This window comes from Moschus berezovskii, chromosome 5 (genome assembly GCF_049115385.1).
Source record: "Moschus berezovskii isolate FMDL1 chromosome 5, NW_MosBer_1.0, whole genome shotgun sequence".
NCBI classification, from domain to species: Eukaryota; Metazoa; Chordata; class Mammalia; order Artiodactyla; family Moschidae; genus Moschus; species Moschus berezovskii.
In genome coordinates, this window is record NC_142464.1 from 113847424 (window position 1) to 113856219 (window position 8796).

Below are 8796 nucleotides of genomic sequence, written 5' to 3' on the forward strand. Positions count from 1 at the left end.
GTCCCCTCCCCGCCCCTGTTCTAAGGATTGCTCTAACGAATATCCTCATGAGACACTTTAGTTTTTAAACAGTCAACACTGAGCCAGACATCCAGAAAGATGGAGAATGCAAAGAACCATATTGCACAGCCACCACCACCGCCAGAATCCACATGGTCATCCCAAGGGATTTCTTCACTTTTTTTTTTTTTTTAATCCCAGCCTTAAAATGACATCAAGAGCTCTGGAGGAATTCCAGGCACTGTCTAGTTTTCATCCTGCCCTTCTGTTGTGTTACGGCCTTGTTAAGAGAAGATGATCATGTCTGATGCGAAAAATGGCTCCATCCCAGTGTTTCCCACGGCTCTGCCAGCCCTGCCCTTCCCCAGACAGCCTCAGAGGTTGGAGGGAATGTGGCCTGGGGCTCTTGGATGGCTCGTACAGAGCTCAGCTAAGACTCGTGAACACACAGCCGTCATCGTAGGCAGCGAAGAAGCATGGCTCAGAGAAGTGGGTGTTTCCCTCGCTGACAGCTTCAGGAGCATCTGAGAAACCGATCCTGAACGTGCCCATACTTTCTTCTGACAGTCATGCTGCTGTTGCTGTTCAGTCGCTCAGTCGTGTTCAACTCTTTGCGACCCCATGGACTGCAGCACGCCAGGCTTCCCTGTTCTTCACCACCTCCTAGAGTTTGCTCAGATTCATGTCCATTGAGTCGGTGATGCCATCCAACCATCACATCCTCTGCCACCCGCTTCTCCTCCTGCCCTCAATCTTTCCCAGCATCAGGGTCTTTTCCAGTAGGTCAGCTCTTCACATCAGGTGGCCAAAGTACTAGAGATTCAGCATCAGTCCTTCCAGTGAAGGTTTAGGGCTGCTTTCCTTTAGGATTGGCTGGTTTTGTTTCCTTGCTGTCCAAGGGACTCTCAAGAGGCTTCTCCAGCACCACAGTTCGACAGCATCAATTCTTTGGCACTCAGCCTTCTGGTCCAACTCTCACATCTGTCTATGACTACTGGAAAAACCATGGCTTTGACTACATTGACCGTTGTTGGCAAAGTGATGTCTCTGCTGTTGAACATGCTGTCTAGGTTTGTCATAGTTTTTCTTCCAAGGAGCAAGTGTCTTTTAATTTCATGACTGCAGTCATGGTCTGCAGTAATTTTAGAGCCCCAAAAAAGAAACTCTGTCACAGTTTCAAACACTTTTCCACCATTATTTGCCATGAAGTGATGGGGCCTGATGCCATGATCTTAATTTTTTGAATGTTGAGTTTTAAATCAGTTTTTTCATTCTCTTCTTTCACACTCATCAAGTTTCTCTTCTCTTTCCACCATTATAGTGGTATAGTCTGCATATCTGAGGTTGCTGATGTTTCTCCTGGCAGTCTTCATTCCAGCTTCATTCCTGGCTGATTCATCCAGCCTAGCATTTCTCATGATGTACTCTGCATAAAAGTTAAATAAACAGGGTGACAGTATACAGACTTGTCGTACTCCTTTCTCAATTTGGAGGTAGTTCATTGTTCCATGTCTGGTTTTAACTGCTGCTTCTTGACCTGCATACAGGTTTCTCAGGAGACATGTAAGGTGGTCTGGTATTCCTACCTCTTTAAGAATTTTCCACAGTTTGTGTAATCCACACAGTCCAAGGCTTTAGCATAGTCAATGAAGCAGAAGTAAATGTTTTCTTGGAATTTCCTTGCTTTTTCTATGATTCAATGGATGTTGGCAATTTGATCTCTGGTTCCTCTGCCTTTTCTATATCCAGCTTGAACATCTGGAAGTTCTCAGTTTACCTGCTGCAGAAGCCTAGCTTGAAGGATTTTGAAAATAATCTTGCTAGCATGTGAAATAAGTGCAACTGTATGGTAGTTTCAGCATTCTTTGGCATTGCCTTTCTTTGGGATAGGAATAAAAGCTGACCTTTTCCAGTCCTGTAGCCAATGCTGAGTTTTTCTAATTTGCTGACATATTGAGTGCAGCACTTTAACAACATTATCTTTTAAAATAGCTCAGCTGGAATTACATCATCTTCGCTAGTTTTACTCATAGTAATGTGTCCTAAGGCGGACTTGACTTCACACTCCAGTATGTCTGGCTCTAGGTGAGTGACCACACCACTGTGGTTATTTGGGTCATTAAGACCTTTTTTGTACCGTTCTTCTGTATATGCTTGCCACCTCTTCTTAATCTCTTCTGTTTCTGTTAGTTCCTTGCCTCCTTTATAGTGACCACCTTTGTGTGAAATGTTCCTTTGATAGCTCCACTTTTCTTGAAGAGATCTCTTGTCTTTCCCATTCTATTGTTTTCCTCGGTTTCTTTGATCATTGAGGAAGGCTTTCTTATCTCACCTTTCTATTCTCTCGAACTGTGCGTTCAGTTGGGTGTATCTTTCCTTTTCTTCTTTGCCTTTTGCTTCTCCTTTCTCAGTTATTTGTAAGACCTCCTCAGACAACCACTTTGCCTTCTTGTCTTTCTCTTTCTTTGAGATTGTTTTGTCACTGCCTCTTATACAATGTTACGAACATCTGACCATAGTTTTTCAGGCACTGTTCACCAAATCTAATCCCTTGAATCTATTTGTCACCTCCACTGTATAGTCATAAGGGATTTCGTTTAGGTCCTACATGAATGGTGTAGTGGTTTCCCTACTTTCTTCAAGTCTGAATTTTGCAATAAGGAGCTCATGATCTGAGCCATAGTCAGCTCCTGGTCTTGTTTTTACTGACTGTATAGAGCTTCTCCATCTTTGGCTGCAAAGAATACAATCAATCTGACTTTGGTATTTACCATCTGGTGATGTCCATGTGTAGAGTTGTCTCTTGTATTGTTGGAAGAGGGTGTTTGCTATGACCAGTGTGTTCTTCTTGGCAAAATGGTTAACCTTTGCCCTGCTTCATTTTGTATTCCAAGGCCAAACTTGCCTGTGACTCCAGGGATCTCTTGACCTCCTCCTTTTGCATTCCAATCCCCTGAGTTGAAAAGGAGATCTTTTTTTTTTTTTTGGTGTTAGTTCTAGAAACTCTTGTTGGTCTTCATAGAACCATTCAACATCAGCTTCTTTGATGTTAATAGTTAGGGCATAGACTTGGGTTACTGTGATATTGAATGGTTTACGCTGGAAACAACAGTCATGGGATTAGTACAAATTAGAGGAGGCCTATCAGCTACCTTTCTGTCCATCAGAGAGGAAATACACATGGAACTGGGTCAATTCCTACTTGGGGTGTGGACTGGGTGACCGAAGGACAAGCAGGGTCCCCTGAGTATTGGGGCCAGAAGGCAAGAGCTTAGACTTGAAGCTGTCTTACCCACTGAGTCACAGGCTGGGAAGCTGGAGTATAGGGACCTCACTTCTACAGGGTCGGGAGACCCAGGGGTGGGTCTTCCTTTTGGAGACACGAAGTACATGATGAATTCACTGTGCCCTAGAATGGGCATCCTCAGAGAGCAAGAGCCACAGTGAGAGAGAAGGTGGCACCTGCTTCATTTGACTATGAAAATCCCAAACACTAGTCTCCGGCCTGATGGGTTATTACCAGGCACGTGCTGCTGAGGAGCTGCTAAGGAGTACTGACCTGTATGGGAGAGAGAAGAGAAAAAGCTCCTTTTATCCTGACCCCCTAAGACCTTGCAGAGTTGGTTGAACTTTCCTTCTCTGATGAGGCATGGCAGGACTTGGAAAGGGGTTCATGGTAGAGGGTTGTACCAATGGCCCCGACTTACAGCCCTTCCCATCTCCTTTGCTGGGGGACTTTGCAGTCCCTTTTGCTGAAAGTGGCTACAAGCACATCATGTTTTATTGTGCTTCACAGATACTGAATTTTTACAAATTGAAGGTCTGTGACAACCCTGTGTTGAGCAAGTCTATTGGAACCATTTTTCCAACAGCTCTCTTCAGCCAAAAGATTGCGACTTGTTAGGACTTCCCTGGTGGTCCAGTGGCTAAGACTCTGTGCTTCCAATGCAGGGGGCCCAGGTTTGATCCCTGGTCAGGGAACTAGATCCCACGTGCCACAGCTCAAGAGTTCACATGCTCAAACTAGAAGATCCATGTGCTGCAGCTAAGACAAGGTGCAGTCAAATAAATACATAAATATTAAAAAAAAGATTATGACTTGCTATAGCTCAGATGAAGGCTATAATTTTTTAGCAATAAAGTATTTTTAAATTAAAGCTCCAATACTTTGGCCCTCTGATGCAAAGAGCCGACTCATCGGAAAAGACTCTGATACTGGGAAAGATTGAAAGCAAAAGGAGAAGGGGGCAGTGGAGGGTGAAATGGCTAAATAGCATCACCAACTCAATAGACATGAATCTGAGCAAACTCCAGGAGATAGTGAAGGACAGGAGAGCCTGGCATGCTGCAGTCCATGGGATTGCAAAGAGCTGTACTGGACTTAGCAACTGAACAAAAACAAAGAAAAATTGTCTTTTTAGACATAGTGTTATTGCATACATAAAAGATTACAGTATAGTATAAACATAACTTTTATATGCACTGGAAAGCGAAGGCATTTAATGACTCATTTTATCGTGATATTTGCTTTATTGCAGTGGTCTGGAACTGAACCCCCAGAATCCCTGAGATCTGTCTGTATCTCTTTATTCATCCACTGGGCATGCTTTATCCAAAAGGGTGTGAGGGAATGTGACACATGTACAAACTTGAGAAGGTGCAGATGTGTTTCCCTTCTGTTCTCACTCCTCTGCCATGGCTGTGAGAGCCTGCCAGGGCTGGCCTGCTGAAGGAAGAGACATGTGGGGTGGCCCCAGTCCCCAAACTGTTCCAGCTGAGGCCCCTCCAGATCAGCCAACCTGCCACCAGCTGCCAGAAATGAAAGAGACCCCAACCGAGCTCAGAAGAATCGCCCTGCTGAGCCCAGCCAAAATCAGTCACGGGCAAGATGCTTACTTGTTAGAGCCACTGCGTGTGAGAGTGGTTGGTGAAGCTCCATTATCATGGCAATAAATAACAGTCTCCGTTTGCACGAGCTTGTCTGAGCTGGGCAGGACCCTAGAAAATCTCACCCAGCGATTTTAAAGCTGTTTTTTTTTTAAGGACCATTGCAGATACATGTTTCATATTTCAGTGTTTTAACACCGTTGTTAACTGTTACAGAAAAGGAATAAAAAAATAACATAGACTCACATAGATGGAGAACAGATTTTAACACACTGGAGGCCACCACAAACGTGTATAACTTGGACTGCCAGGTTAACCAGATTTTGTTCAGACCTAAGAAAAAACAACCCTCCTTCTCCCCTCTGTATAACTAACTAATTAGTTACCTGAGACCCCTAGACAGATGTGCCACCAGTTGCCACTATTTAGCTCTGTGAGTGAGAATTCCTTTCAAAACTGTAAATTCCAAATAGACTCCAGAAATCAGAAATAAATTCACTTCAGCAGCAAAGAAAGCAAGTTTCAGAACACCTTCTTTTAATTGTTTATATTCAAAACTTCACTGGCTCAAAGTAAACATTACCATGGATTAATGAAATGCCATTGACGTCGTGTTTTTTCCCAGAAATCTGTCTGTGAATCATTGGGCAGGAATGGCCAACCTTGGACCCCACATTTCCAAGCAGCCATTGGCTGGAAAGAAGGGGTGTGACCATGAGATGGATGCTGCGGCACATCCCAAAGGGGCAGCAGGTGGAGGCTGTGGCCACCTTCACTCCTTTTGGTAAATTTCCTCATGAAGAAAGATCAGAGCAGCAGCTGCAACTCTGGGGACATGCTTCCATTCAGGATGAATCCCTCTGCCCTCTCATGGGGTTGGAACCTTGAGACTGGAGTCTGAGAATCAAATTCAGAAAGGAGCAGAGGGAGGAAATCAGATACCTTGAACATCAGTGCTCAAGGCATTTGCTTGTTTGTTCATTCGTTCAGTCATCAGCCAAGATTAAGAGAAGGCCGACTCTGTGCCAGGCACTGGGACCTGAGCACCAGGATTCAAGTCTGGCCTGCTCTTTGTGGAGCTGCGCTCTGGCAGAGCAGAAGGGTAGTGCAGTGCAGTGGAAGTATGGCAGCCCGCTCCAGTATTCTTGCCTGGAGGATTCCGTGAACAGAGGTGTCTAGCGGGCTACAGTCCTTGGGGTCACAAAGAGCCAGGCACAACTGAGTGACCAACACTTTCACACTTAACAGGAACAAAACCACATCTAGTAAAATGCCTGATGCTTCAGAGACACTCGAAATAAAGCATTACCTTCCCCCTTCCCTGCCAAGTTTGTTTGTGTGTTTTTAGCTTGCAAGTACCTGGTAAATAATACATCACTCACTAATGTTTAACCCTACTCTACTCCTACTGTATCTCTGATTTTTTTTCCTCTCCCTTTACCCATGAGGTAATAATCTAGCAGAGATATAGGGCTGCTATATATACAGTAGGGTGGTTTAAAACAACTGAAATTTACCCTCTCAGTTCTGGAGGCTGAGCAATCAAGGGGTCAGCAGGGCCATGCTTCTTCCAAAGTTTCCAGGGGAAACTCCTTGTCTCTTTCAGCTTATGGTGGCTCCAGGTATCCTTGGGTTGTGGCCTTATCACCCCAATCTCTGCCTCCATCTTCACGTGGCCATATCCCTCTGTGTCTCTATGTGTCTTCGCAGGACCTTCTTATAAGGACACCAGTCACTGGACTTAAGGCCCCCCCAATCCAGTGTGTTGTTGTTCAGTTGCTAAGCCTTGTCCCACTCTTTGCAGCCCCGTGGACTGCTTCATGCCAGCTCCTCTGTCCTCCATTACCTCCTGGAGTTTGCTCAAATTCATGTCCATTGAGTCAGTGATGCTATCTAACCATCTCACCCTCTGCCGCTGCCTTCTCCTTTTGCCTTCAATCTTTCCCAGCATCAGGGTCTTTTCCAATGAGTCAGCTCTTCGTATCATTTGGCTAAAATATTGGAGTTTCAGTTTTCACATCAGTCCTGCCAATGAATATTCAGAGTTGATTTCCTTTAGGATTGACTGGTTTGATATCCTTGAAGTCCTTGATTTCCCTGAAGTGTGATCTCCCTTTAACTACATCTACAAAAGCCCTATTTCCAAACGAGGTCATATTCTGAGGTTCCTAGCCGACATGAATTTTGAGAGGACATCATTCAACCCAGTGCAATGCCTCACAAATATTAAGTGCATCTGAAGTGCCAGGGCTGTGCTGAGAGCTCAGGAGATTTTAGCCACATCAGCTGTGCAGAGCGCTTAGAACAGAGCCTGGGACACGGAAAGTATTCACACTCTTATCACTGTCACTCATCCTCATTACCAATCTCTAAGGCAGGACTAAGAGCATCCCACTGATTATAAAGTGAGACTATTACTTTATATCTACATCCCTAATTTACAGATGTAGAAACTAAAACACGGAGAGGTCAAAGTACTTGCCCAGGGCCACACAGCCCTTAGTGATGGAGGCAGCACTTAGGCTCATGCAATCTGGTGCCAAATTGCCCCTAAACACCATTCACACCATCTCATGGGGATGAGGTGGGAGTCCTCCCCAAAGAGTTTCCTTGTTGTTCAGTCCCTCAGTCGTGTCCAACTCTTTGTGACCCATGGACTGCAGCACACCAGGCTTCCCTGTCCTTCACCATCTCCCAGGGCTTGCTCAAACTCATGTCCATTAAGTCGCTGATGCCATCCAACCATCTCATTCTCTGTCATCCCCTTCTCCTCCTGCCTTCAATCTTTCCCACCATCAGAGTCTTTTCCAATGAGCTGGCTCTTCACATCAGGTGGCTAAAGTATTGGAGCTTCAGCCTCAGGATCAGTCCCTCCATTTAATAGTCAGGACTGATTTCTTTTAGGATGGACTGGTTGGATCTCCTTGCAGCGCAAGGAACTCTCAAGAGTCCTCTCCAACACCACAGCTCAAAAGCATCAATCTTTGGCACTCAGCCTTCTTTATGGTCTCTCACATCCACACATGACTACTGGAAGGCCATTATAATTCTTGATTATCAGCTGCAACTGCTCTCCCATTTCAGAGATGAGAAAGTTGAGGCATAGAGAAGCCAAGCAACTTGTGACTGCGGTGCTGTGACTCCTCCACCTCTCAGTCTCCTGTAGGGGGGTGGGGGTGGTCTTTGTTTATCCAACACAAGCTGAACGACAATTTGTGCTCCCTTCGACATTCCAGGCCCAGGATCCAGCATGGGCTCTGTAGTTGCAGCTGCTAAAATCTGTTTTGTATTTAATGTGGCAAATTATGCCAAGTACACCAACCCAGAGCTGTTTAAAATTCCTCTGGGCCTTGAGGACAGCACTTCAGAAAAACATTTGCTTTGCTGTTTTCCCTGCTGTGGTCCTTCTAGCCCTTGGTGTGCCCAGAGCAGACCTGTGGTCCCCGGGAGTCTGGGCTGCAGAGGAAAGCCTTCCTCCTGCCTTCTCTCTTTGCCTCTCTTCATTTTCTAGTGGCCTCCGGGGGAGTTTAGTCCATAACATGAACCTAGACTTGGCCCTGATCTAACCCATTTACAGCCAAGGGAAAAAATTCCCCATTTCTCATACAAAATTCACTCCAGGTCCTCAGTGACAAAGCCATGCTCCAAACCATCAAAGGTCAGTTGTGGGCTACCCCGGGGCTGTGACCTCCCCTCAGATTCCGGGGCCACAGATAGAGCAGATTCAAGATGCCTCTTCTCTGAGAACAGGAATCCGGGGGCCAGGAGGTAGGAATAAGTGGAGAACTTCCAGAGACCCAGCTAAAGGTTACAGACTCAAGGCCCCACAGGGGTTTGGCAGGAAACATAAGTGAGCAAAGTAGGGTCAACGGGAGGCAGTAGGGAGTGGTGGGGACTGTGGCACAATGT

General features: G+C 45.6%; 1 non-coding gene across 1 annotated transcript; it reads left to right on the plus strand.

The window, feature by feature from the left end:
- The first annotated feature begins 3908 nt into the window (after positions 1-3908).
- On the plus strand, positions 3909-3981 carry TRNAG-UCC (transfer RNA glycine (anticodon UCC)). Its single transcript has one exon. It is a non-coding gene; the product is annotated as a tRNA-Gly (tRNA).
- The last annotated feature ends 4815 nt before the right edge of the window (positions 3982-8796 follow it).